This window comes from Monodon monoceros, unplaced genomic scaffold, assembly GCF_005190385.1.
Source record: "Monodon monoceros isolate NGI ecotype Baffin Bay Population unplaced genomic scaffold, NGI_Narwhal_1 Super_Scaffold_22, whole genome shotgun sequence".
Lineage (NCBI taxonomy): Eukaryota > Metazoa > Chordata > Mammalia > Artiodactyla > Monodontidae > Monodon > Monodon monoceros.
Genome location: NW_021703779.1, coordinates 106,656,447 through 106,669,558, shown reverse-complemented (window position 1 = coordinate 106,669,558; position 13,112 = coordinate 106,656,447).

The following is a 13,112-nucleotide window of genomic DNA, read 5'->3' as shown; positions in this document are numbered from 1 at the left end:
ACAAAATATCATATACTGCATATCTTTATTTTTTTCTTTTTTTTTTTTTGCAGTACGCGGGCCTTTCACTGTTGTGGCCTCTCCTGTTGTGGAGCACAGGCTCCGGACGCGCAGGCTCAGCGGCCATGGCTCACGGGCCCAGCCGCTCCGCGGCATGTGGGATCTTCCTGGACCGGGGCATGAACCTGTGTCCCCTGCATTGGCAGGTGGACTCTCAACAACTACGCCACCAGGGAAGCCCTATACTGCATATCTTAAACAACAGAAATTAATTTTCTCACAGTTTTGGAGGCTAGCAGTCATAGATCAAGGTCTGACAGGGTTTGGTTTCAGGTGAGGACTCTCTTCATGGCTTGCAAACAGCTACCATCTCACTGTTTCCTCACATGAATTTTTCTGTGTGCAGAGAGAGAGAGAGAGAGAGAGAGAGAGAGAGAGAGAAAGAGATCTACTATCTCTTCCTCTTATTATATGGACACTAACCCTATTGGATGACAGCACCACTCTTATTATCTTACTTAGTATTAATTACCTCTTTAAAGCCCCTATCTCCAAATACAGTCACATTGGGGATTAAGTCTTCAATGTATGAATTTGGGGGGCACAATTCAGTCCATAATATTCTGCTCTCTAGTACCCCAAATGTCTTGTCCTTATTGCATACAAAATACATTCACTCTATCCCAACAGCACAAAAAGTCTTAGCTCATTCCAGCATCATCTTTAAAGTCTAAACTTCAAAGTCTCATCTAAATATCACCTAAACAAAGTATGAGTGAGACTCGAGGTACAATTCATTCTGAGGCAAAATTCCTTTCCAGCTGTGAATTTGTGAAACTAGACAAGTTATGTGCTTCCAAAGTACAGTGGTGGGACAGGCATAGGATAGACATTCTCATTCCAAAAGGGAGAAATAGGAAAGAAGAAAGGTGTGACAGGTCCCAAGTGAGTCCAAAATCTACAAAGGCAAATTCCATTAGATTCTTTTTTAATTTTGTTATTGAAGTCTAGTTGATTTACAATATCGTGTAAATTTCAGGTATACAGCACAACAATTCAGTTATATATCTATATGTATATAGATATATGTAGATGTATGTTCTTTCTCAGATTCTTTTCCCTTATAGGTTATTACAAAATATTGAGAATAGTTCCCTGTGCTATACAGTAGGTCCTTATGGTTATCGGTTTTACACATAGTAGTGTGTATATGTTAATTCCAGACTAATTTATCCCTCCCTCCACCCCTCTTTCCCTTTTGGTAACCATAAGTTTGTTTTCTGTGTTTGTGAGTCTGTTTCTGGTTTGGAAATAAGTTCATTTGTGTCTTTTTTTTTTTTTTAAGATTCCACATATAAACAATATCGTATGACAGTTGTCTTTGTCTGGCTTACTTCACTTAGTATGATAATCTCTGGGTCCATCCATATTGCTACAAATGGCATTATTTCTTTCCTTTTTATGGCTGAGTAATATCCCATTGTATATATGTACACATCTTCTTTATCCATTCATGTCGATGGACATTTAGGTTGCTTAAATTTCTTGGTTATTGTATGTAGTGCTGCAATGAACACTGGGGTGCATGTATCTTTTAGAATTATGGTTTACTCTGGATATGCCCAGGAGTGGGATTGCAGGGTCATATGGTGACTCTGTTTTTAGGTGTTTTTTTTTTTTTTTTTGCTAAGCTGCACAGCTTGTAGTATCTTAGTTCCCCGACCAGGGATTGTACCCAGGCCCTTGACAGTGAGAGTCCTAACCCCTGGACTTCCAGGGAATTCCCTCTTTTCAGTTTTTTAAGGAACCTCCATACTGTTCCCCATAGTGGGTGTACCAATTTACATTCCCACTAACAGTGTAGGAGCGTTCCTTTTTCTCCACACCCCCTCCAGCATTTATTATTTGTAGACTTTTTGATAATGGCCATTCTGACTGGTGTGAGGTGATACCTCATTGTAGTTTTGACTTACATTTCTCTAATAATTAGTGATGTTGAGCATTTTTTCATGTGCTTTTTGGCCATCTGTCTATCTTCTTTGGAGAAATGTCTAATTAGATCTTCTGCCCATTTTTTTGATTGTTTTTTTTTTATATTGAGCTGTTTGTATATTTTGGAAATTAATCACTTGTCTGTCACTGTTTTCAGATGACATGATACTATACATAGAATCTCCTAAAGACACTACCAGAGAACTACTAGAGCTCATCAATCAACTTCAGTAAAGTTGGATACAAAATTAATACACGGAAATGTCTTGCATTTCTATACACTAACAACAAAAGATCAGAAAGAGAAATTAAGGAAATAATCCGATTTACCACTGTATCAAAAAGAATAAAATACCTAGAAATAAACCTACCTAAGGAAGCAAAAGAACTGTACTCCAAACACTATAAGATGCTGATGAAAGAAATCTGAGATGACACAAACAGATGGAAAGATATACCATGTTCTTGGATTGGAAGAATCAATATTGTCAAAATGATCATACTACCCAAGGCAATCTATAATTCAGTGCAATTCCTATCATTACCAATGGCATTATTTGCAGAACTAGAACAAAACATTTTAAAGTTTTTATAGAAACACAAAAGACCCTGAATAGCAAAAGCAATCTTGATAAAGAAAAATGGAGCTGGAGGAGGCTCCCTGGCTTCAGACTATACTACAAAGCTACAGTAATGAAAACAGTATGGTACTGGCACAAAAACAGAAATATATATCAGTGGAACAGGACAGAAAGCCCAGAGATAAACCCACTCACTTATGGTCAATTAATCTATGACAAAGGAGGCAAGAATATACAATGGAGAAAAGACAATCTCTTCAATATGTGGTGCTGGGAAAACTGGATAGCTACATGTAAAAGAATGAAATTAGAACACTCCCTAACACCCTAAACAAAAATAAACTCAAAATGGATTAAAGACCTAAATGTAAGACCAGATATTATAAAACTCTTAGAGGAAAACATAGGCAAGACACTTTTTGACATAAATTGCAGCAGTATCTTTTTGGATCCATCTCCTAGAGTAATGAAAATAAGAACAAAAATAAACAACTGGGACCTACTTAAACTTAAAAGCTTTTGCACAGCAAAGAAAACCATAAGCCAAATGAAAAGACAACCCACAGAATGGGAGAAAATATTTGCAAACGATGTGTCCATTAGATCTTAAGTCTTACGAATAATCATCTTTGATTCAATGCTCTGCACTCCAGGCCCATAGGGTCACCAAAATCAAGGGCCCTAGTTAGCAGTCCTGCCTGCAAGGCTCCAGTCAGCAGCAGTCCACCCTGCTGAGATGGAGGCAGTGACCTACCCTTTGAAACCAAGAAGGCAGCCTTGATAATTGAAATGACCTCATGGTCATACTTGTCTTCTTGAAGAATGCTCCTTCACAACCAAAGAGCTCTACTGTCTCATCCTGCAGAAATCCAAAAGCCTCCCTTTTATTCATCCTGTCTCTGTTCCTTTTGGTGCAAGCTAGCATTGTCTGCTGGTATAATCCCATCTCTGTTCGTGGCTTTGGCTGAAGTGCCTGGTTCACATCCATTGTAACCTCCTTATCAAATGATTGTTTAGCCATATCTTTAGTGTTATATTTGGAACACACTTTCACATTTTTTGTAGTATGGATAAACTGAGAATTTTCCAATTCTTCAAGTTCAGGTTCCTTTTTACTTAAACATTTCTTTAATTTATCTCTCTCATCTCACATTATTACAATAAGCAGTAAGGAGAAGCAAGGCTGCATCTTCAATTCTTTGCTTAGAAATCTCAGCTAAATATCCAATTTCATAGCTCACAAGTTCTACTTTCCACGAGACACTAGAATACAATTCAGCTAAATTTTTTATCATTTTATAACAAGATCCTCTTTCCTTCAATTTCCAATAATATGTTCTTCATTTCCATCTGAGTCTCAGTGGAATTGCCTTTAACATCCAACAGACCCTTCAAGATAATGTAGGCTTTTTCTATCATTTATCTGTAAACTCTTCAAATCTTTACCAATACCCAGTTCCAAAGTCACTTACACATTCTTAGGTATTTGTTACAGCAGCACCATTTCACAGTATTAAGTTCTGTTTTAGTCTTCTCAGACCACCATAACTGAATGTGAGAGACTATGTAGCTTAAACAACAGAAATTTACTTTCTCACAATTCTGGAGGCTGAAAATTCCATACCAATATCCAGCAGGGTTTTGTTTCCCATGAGAGCTCTCTCCTGGATTTTCAGATGGCCACCTTCTTGCTGTGTCTTCACATGACCATTTCTCTGAGCAAAAGGGGAGGTGGGGGGAGGGATCTCTGGTATCTCTTCTTATAAGGACTCTAATTCTGTTGGATTAAGGTCTCAACCTTATTAACTTATTTAACCATAAGTACCTCCCTAAAACTCCTATCTCCAAATGCAGTTATATATGGGTGGGTTAGGGTTCAACATATGAATTTTTAACAGGACACAATTCAGTCCATAACACATGGAAAATCTCAAGTACCCAATAGGAAACGTGAATAACATTATTTGAAACACTATACTTAAATTTTCTGTTATTCAAGACCATATAATAAAGCAATATATTCAATATTAGAGACTTACTATTTAAAGAGAAAATTAACTAGATGGGGGGAATCCTTTCACACTGTACATGTATATTAAATCACTACAATATATACTTTAAATGTCTTACAATTTTGTCAATTATACCCCAATAAACCTCGGGGGGGGGAAGAGAGAATCATATAAAAAGAAATTGGTTTGGCAATAAATTTATGAAATGACACCAGAAATCAGTAACAGAGTGGAATCATAATGTCAGACTGTTGAAACTTCACATTCCTCTTTAAATTAGGATTTTTAGTAATTTAAAGAAATATACTCAACATATATTTCAGTCACATTATATGTAAGGAGGAAGGACTTATATCAATGGGAATGGCATGGGTTAATATAAAGGCATAGAGGTAGAAAAATATAAGGCCTGTTCAGGAAATAATAAGAAGACATTTGGCTGGGGCGTAGGATAAAGGAGAGGAAGTAGACTAAGTTAATTCCATGCCAAAATACAGATACTTCAAAAATGTTCATTCATACTCTATTCTAAATTCCTCCAATTACAGGAAGCGTTTCATGAAGGAGCTGCTTAGTTTTTCCTTTTCTGTAACTCTGATTCCCAGTAATCTGCTCTCCTTAAATCTAAATCTCTGATGTCCTACCAGGAAAAAAATAAATCTAAATAATTCCACATGATAGGCCTTCATATTTTAATACTGTCATCATGCTATATCAATCCCCAAGGCTTCTCTTTCCCTAATAGGTCACCTGATTATTCTACATCTCATATCTGCACCCTCTCCCTTCATCTCTGTTGCTAGTGCCTTTGTTCAGACATTCATTTTTCTTTACCTGAATTATTACATTAGTAAACTCATTGGTCTCCCTCCTTGTCTCATTGCCCTCCAAGCTATTCTCCACATTAATGCTGTCATAATTTCTTGAAAACGGCAATTCTGATTTGTCACTTTTATCTAAACCTCCTCAACTGCAATGATTTGTTTTTATGTGTATGTCTCCCACTTGACTGTGAGCTACTCAAGGGCCAAGATCATAGCTTATTCATCTTTGTAGTTTTAGTTACTAGCACAGTGCTTGGCATATAGCAATAGCACATGCTCTGTAAGAGTCCATTTTGGTTATTTTTTCCCCAAAATGTGCTTCTATTCTGTATCTAGCACAATGCTTAGAAAATGTATTATTATCTGTAAGCATTAAAGAATTATTGCCTGCTGAAGTGTTTCTTTACCATTCTTTGATTATATTAATTTTATATTGTATATGGGCAGGATAAGACCCTGGAAATGTGTTCTAATAATAATAGCTAATATTTATTGACTTTTTATTATGTACTGCTACAATTTTTGTTTTAAGCAGTTTAAAAATATTTCATATAGTCCTGACAAAGGAAACACAAAGCCCATAGGCTGTAGATACTGTAAAATCACTGTCATTTTACATATGAGGAAACTGGCACACAGAAATGAAATAATTTGAACAAGTTTATACAACTTCTAAGTGACAAAGTATCAAAGAAAAATTGCACCAGGAAGATTTAAACAGGGAAGGAAGACTTCATTCAAGACTATTGCAATAGGGGAGAAAGATCACACTTCACTTTGAATGTAATAGGGGAAGCTGGGGATTTATAGCCAATGGGCAGCGTGAGAGTCAGTGGATGGAAAATTACTAAGGAAGTTGGCGAGGTTATAAAGGGTGGGGGGATTCTTGCTAAAGTGGGCTCAGCAGGCCAAGGATGGCAGGCTAATGACAAGGCCTAGTTGAGAAGAGGGCTCAGAGGAGCCTGACTATCGTTTAATCAAGGAGGGAGTTCTTGTAAGCTTCTCCTCTTATACAAAGAAATATAACATTGTTTCTTGTTCAGTCACCTTTTTTCATTAAGGTCCAGCTGAACTATCTCTTAAGAATTGGTAGTAGAGGATATTTACTGGATAGCGTTTAATGAGGGGAATTTCTATGAAAATAAAAACAATATGAATGGTTCGAGCAGACTATAAACCCAGTTTCTGTGTCCGAAGGGCAAGAAGTCAAGAAGATTCCTAAATGTTGGACCCAAAACTTCTTTAGATATTGGAAAGAGTATGACAGTGGCAAAGTGGTAGATTTCCCAATTTGCAGTTTGAATGTATGGTTATGGCTTAGACATATGAGAGGTTTTAGTGAAATTGTCCATATTCGTGGCTATTTCCTGGAGTAGAACATGGAAGATGTAGAGTTCTGGTGAGCTTCCTGAGTGGCCTACGCAACAGTGGTTCCAGGCATGAAGTTTGCCCATATTCTGCTGTGGTGATGAGTCCTTTGAAATTTTTATCAGGTTGCCCACTTCATCTCACAAGGCGTCTTTATATTCGAGGGGGAAATTGAGCTACAAGACAACCTAGATGCCCAATAAGAATCTAGGAAGTCAAGTTTTAGTTATCAGTGATGCCAAATCAAGAGGGTAGGAGAAATATTAGAAATGTTAGTTTGGAGATTTGTATCCAGGTATTGAAGGAAACTAGAAAAATTTTTAAACTATTAAGGATGACAAAATGTGCAAGATTGCAGGATCCAGTCCAACTTCCAGGTAGATAATAAAACTGTGTAGTTAACAAAGAAGGAAAAAATAGCTCAAAGATGATAAGTAGTACCAGAGTCTGATAACCCACAAGGGTGTGTTTTCTATTGAAATATAAAATTTCTCTCTATATCAAACCCCCTTTTGATCAAAGATAAATCATATTATTCTTATTTTAAAATTAAGTCTGTTCTCATTAGATTTGGCTTGATTATTACATAAGGGCAACAAAGATAGTAATTAGCCATACAGGCCTTTTAAAGTTTGCTTTGATGGAACTTTTCATAAGGAATATAAGACTGGACTTTTAAAAGCCTCTTGAGTCTAGGAAATCAAGCCAAGAACTTGCCACTTCATCTACACTACCTACAGATTTGGGTAAAGTCCTCTCTTATTGAGGTCCCCTAAAATATCCTCAACAATCCAGGAAGTGACCTTTCTTACTCTCTTGTAAAGCTGGGAACTATGTAATCCAGATGTCAGACTGGTTTTTCCCAAGAGGGCTTTTTAAGTATTGGCTCCATAAATTTAACCTTTGTTCCTTAAAACTATAGAATCATATCTGATTTGACACATTATTCTCAAATATCATAGTCAAAGCTTTTGTTATTTAATCATTTTCTCAATTATATCCTCTTTCAAGGAAGATAGATTATTATTGAATCTATGCAAATAATTATCTTGTCATGAAAATAAGAATACTCAATAAGAGTTTCAGACTTCTTGAGGGATCAGGAAGGGAGAAAAAGAGAAATGTTTAATTTCTGTTTATAAAATATATTCTGTTAAATTATTATGAATTATAGATAGCTTAAGAGAAACTACTTTATCTTAAAAGAAAAAAGTTTCTTATATCCATAAAATAAAAAATTAAAGTGTCATCATTATTCCAAACAAAACACATAATCATTACTCATTAGTTTATTTAATTATTGTTCTCCTTGAATTTGGGTTAGTAGTCTTATGAATCCATCAGCTTCCCCACTAGAATTCTGAAAATTCTGAGTCAATCCAGTGGGGTGGTCTTAAAATTATTTAAGAAACACCATCAGAGGCCTGTGCCCCCGAGTACCTGGAACAGTCCTTTCTATAAGTCTCTGAGACAGCCCCTTTTCATTGAAGATGATGCATTTTGACCTATAGCTGATTATAAGAACTCTCAAGGAAGTATCAGAGTAAAACTATCTGTGAATTACAAAAGTCTTAAAATGGCTGTGGTTAAGGCTCTGATAAGTGTTCCTTATAAAATAATAAAATTGACAAAGGAAATCTGGTTGTTTCTGTGGCATACAACACTTAATAACAGAGAAGATTGGTCAAGATGGTAAAGTAGAAAGACCTTGAGCTCATGTCCTCTAGCACGCACACCAAAATTATAACCATTTACAGACTACCATTGATGAAAAACACATGAACCTACCAAAAAATATCTTCTACACCTAAAGATATAAAGAAGTAACCACAAGTCAGGTAGGAGGGGGTGGAGTTGCAGTGTAGTCAAGCCCCATACTCCTGGGTGGGCAACGTATAAATGGGAGAATGATTAAAATTGCAGAGGTTCTCACAAAGGAGTGAGGGGTCTGAGCCCCAAATCAGGCTCCCTAGCCCAAGAGTCCTGCACCAGGAAGATGAACCCCCAGAGCATTTGGCTTTGAAGGCCTGTGGAGATTACTTAAGGGAGTCCCAGAGGGTTGGGGGAAAAAGAGACACCACTCTTAAAGGGTGCACACAAAATCTCACCCACTCCAGGATCCAGGACAGAAAGGAGCCTGGGTAAGATCAACCTGCTAATCTTGGAAAGTATCCCAGAGAGGCAGGAGGAAACAGAAGGTCACCCTGGGGACACAGATATAGGCGATAGCCATTTTGTTGAGCTTATTCTACCACTTGGACACTGCTGCTGGCAGCTACCATTGTGGAATCCTCCCTCTAGCTTTTTAGCTTCAGGACACAGCCCCACCCCTGACCTCCAGCCTGTAGGCCTGTACTGGGATGCTTCAGGCTACGCAACTAACTGGGTGCCTACTAGCCCCACCCACCAGCAGACAGGCTGCCTTAAGACCCCCTGAGGTATATGTATATATACAATAGAATACTACTTAGACATAAAAATGGATGAAATTGTGCCATTTGCAACAACATGGATGGAGTTAGAGAGCATTATGCTTTGTGAACTGTCAAACACTAAGACAAATACTCTATGTTATCACTTATGGGTAGAATCTAAAAGTAAAAGATACTAGTGAATATAACAAAAAGGAAACAGACTCACAGATATAGACAACAAACTAGTGGTTACCAGTCAGGAGAGGGAAGGAGTGAGAAGCAAGATAGGGGTAGGGATTAAGAGGTACAAACTACTATGTATAAAATAAATAAGCTACAAGGATATACTGTACAACACAGAGAATATAGCCTATATTTTACAGTAACTATAAATGGAGTATAACCTTTAAAAACTGTGAATCACTATGTTGTACACCTGAAACTTATATAATATTATAAATCAACTATAGGGACTTCCCTGGTGGTCCAGTGGTTAAAACTCCGTGCTTCCAGTGCAGGGGGTTCAGGTTCAATCCCTGGTTGGGGAACTAGGATCCCGCATGTCATGCGGCAAAATAACTGACATATAGTAATTGCAAAACATAAAGGAAATAAATTTGTACTGTAGGAATAAAATCTATATTTAAAAAATCAATCAATCGGGCTTCCCTGGTGGCACAGTGGTTGAGAGTCCGCCTGCCTATGCAGGGGACACGGGTTCGTGCCCCGGTCCGGGAAGATCCCACATGCCGTGGAGCGGCTGGGCCCGTGAGCCATGGCCACTGAGCCTGCGCGTCTGGAGCCTGTGCTCCGCAACGGGAGAGGCCACAACAGTGAAAGGCCCGCGTACCGCAAAGAAAAAAAATCAACCAATCAATCAACTATAACTCAAAAAAGAAAATGTCTACTCCAATAAACAACAATAATAACAAAAATTCTGACCAGGAACATTATACTGTTCTTGTCTAATATCAGGCAAAGTAAGGCCAAGACGTGTACAGCAAGTACATTCACAAATTACTAGGAAGTTCATATAATTTCTGAACTATTAATATTAATCATATTTTACCTCTACAAATATAACGTAGCACTTTTCATGCAATTCAACACATCAAATAAACCTAATTATTTTTAATATCTACCTCTTTACAAGGTGAAAGAACAAGTCCTCTGAGATTTTCAAATCATTCTGAGATCAAAATTTCAGTGAGAATTTCTTTTGGGAAAAGCAAAATATCAAAAGTTGTCCGAGAATGTCAAAATGTTTGAAACATGCTTAAATAGGATGATGGGCCACTGTGAAACAATACTGAGCTACCAATTTTACAAAAGTCACAAAATATTTCAAAAGTAAATATAGGAAGTACCATGATTAGAAAAAATATAGCTCTACTAAAAATGAGAAGACTCAGTTAAATAATCTTAATATTAAATGTCTTAAATAATCAAGGATAGGATAAAGTCAACACAGACCAGAGGAAATTATTCTGATAAAACACAGAATGTTTGTTTCCTAGTCAGATTACTCAAAAGGTAAAGAAAACTCTTTTACAATTCCTTATTCAGGAAAACCAGTAATACAAGAAAAATTTAGTAATTTTAACAGAGACAAAACCCAGCTCTAGTTTTGCATCAGTATATTGTTGATGCTAAAGTTCATTAAATCAAACAAGCAAACATACAAAACCTTATAAGTAAACCAATCCAATCCTAGTCAGCTTTAACCACACAACATAAGGTTCCTCTTCCACAAACTTCCTACAACTTTCTGTATCTATTCAGATTTTGTCCTACACTTTCCTTTCTCTCAGTTTGGAACAACCACTCCACTTTAGCACAAAATTACTCTCTTTTTACTTAATAAAAACCATGCTAGGGACTTCCCTGGCGGTCCAGTTGTTAAGACTCCATGCTTCCACCGCAGGGGGTGCAGGTTCCTGCCTACCTTGCATAGTTTACTTAAAGAAGTTGTTTGCCTTTATTGTTCCTAGTAGTTTCATTTACATATATTGATTATAATTTTTAACTGTTAGTAACTTTATTTTACGGAGAAAACTAGGTAGCAGATAATTATTAGCTGTTTTTCAAATATTAGCATTGCTTAGCAGACTATCAACACTCATGAATATACCATCTCACAATTTTTATAAATATATGCTTCCTTATAGCACAGTTTTTCAATGAAGCAAAAAGAGCATATTTATTACCAGACTCAGATATATATCATGTAAAAATAAGAAGCCAAAAGTACATAAACTTATACTCAGCAATAAATGTTTCAGTATTTTATCTTAGGATCTATTACTTAATTTAATTTAGCATAAGTCTAAATTTGCATGTTACCAAAAAGATATTAGAAACTATTTTTAGGCAGACATATTATAAAACAAAATTACTATTTAATAATTTTTGTCTGAATACTGACTCAATTTGATTAAAATCAAACTTATTATTTTTATAATCTTAAACACTTAGCAAATATTACTTTATTTGACTAGCAAACCCAATTAGAACAAAATGTATGTGTATTGAATTAATGTTAATAACTCAGAATACATAGCTGTTTTTATTAGAGCCACAATATTAAGCTAGTTTTACTTGCTAAAGATTTATTCAGTTTATGAGAACATTTGCTTAGTTTTTATGAGAATAGTTATTTTTTTCCATATTGGAATTACTAGAAGTTCAGGGCTTTTATTATTATTATCACTGGGAGTTTCAGGAATATTTAATTTATATGTGATTATTTATCTGTAAGCCAATTAGAATAGAGCTCTGTATTAGATTTTATAAATTAATTGTTAATGCCATCTGGGGGCAGGTAAAATATCACAAATACATATGTTAATATATACATACATTTATATACATATATGTATGTATGTATACATACATATGGATATATATATATGGATACATGCAAACATCTTAGCTATGAGTCAGGAATAAACACAGTGATACAAAACTTACTGGTCTATATAAAAAGAATTGGCTCTAATCTTTGTCCCACTTTTTATTTTTCTCTGAATTGTATTTCTGGCAGATTAGACATGTTGAGGTTACCCACTCAGTATGAGAGCTAAATCTTTCCACTAATATCTGTGGAAGAGACTTTTAAGATTTTATTTTTTTATGGAGGCTGTGGACAAAATTTTAGGTGAGGGACTTAGAAGACACTAATCAGTTGTCTGGGCGTCTCCAAAGCCCATCTGAGTGAACAAAATATCCAGTGTGTTTCCAATTTTCTTTTTATCTTTTTCAGCCTCAGGTAGTTGCTTTTGCAGTTCTTCAATCTCAAAATATTCATATGGTAGCAGGGAGTTGAGGGCCTAGAATGGTAAAGGTCTGGCAGCAATGGAAAAAAGGATAGAGTGGGTAGTGGTATTGAAGTGGGACAGATCAAATGATTAAAAGAAGCTAAAGGGAAGATTGAAGTTATAAAATATGGAAGGAGTGGAGGTAATGAGAAAGAAGTCTTAGGTGAGCCAGTTTGAGGAGATTTCAGGTTTCCCAAAGAGACCATTGAAGTTACAAATTATCCATAAAAATATTTCTACAAATGAGATCTCTGTAAAGAAAAAGAATCCAAAAGAGTACTCTAAATACCAAAAAAATAAAGTTCAACCAAATGAGAATTTCCCAGGTTCTAAACTAATGGTACCTTTCTAAAAACAGAAGTCTCTAACCCAGCCTCAAGACTACACTCTGCATCCTAAGAATCAAAATCTGTTCTTTTAGTGTTTCACGAGACTATCATTCAGAACACTGTATCAGGAGTTGGACTCACCAATGGATCCTTGATCAATCAGTCAGGAGTGAAGACAAATACTTTAAAATAATGCATGTAGGGTTCTGGGTGAGAGATACAGGGGTCTAATGATGAATCTGGTCCTCCCCAAGTCACAGAACCAGCACTGTCAA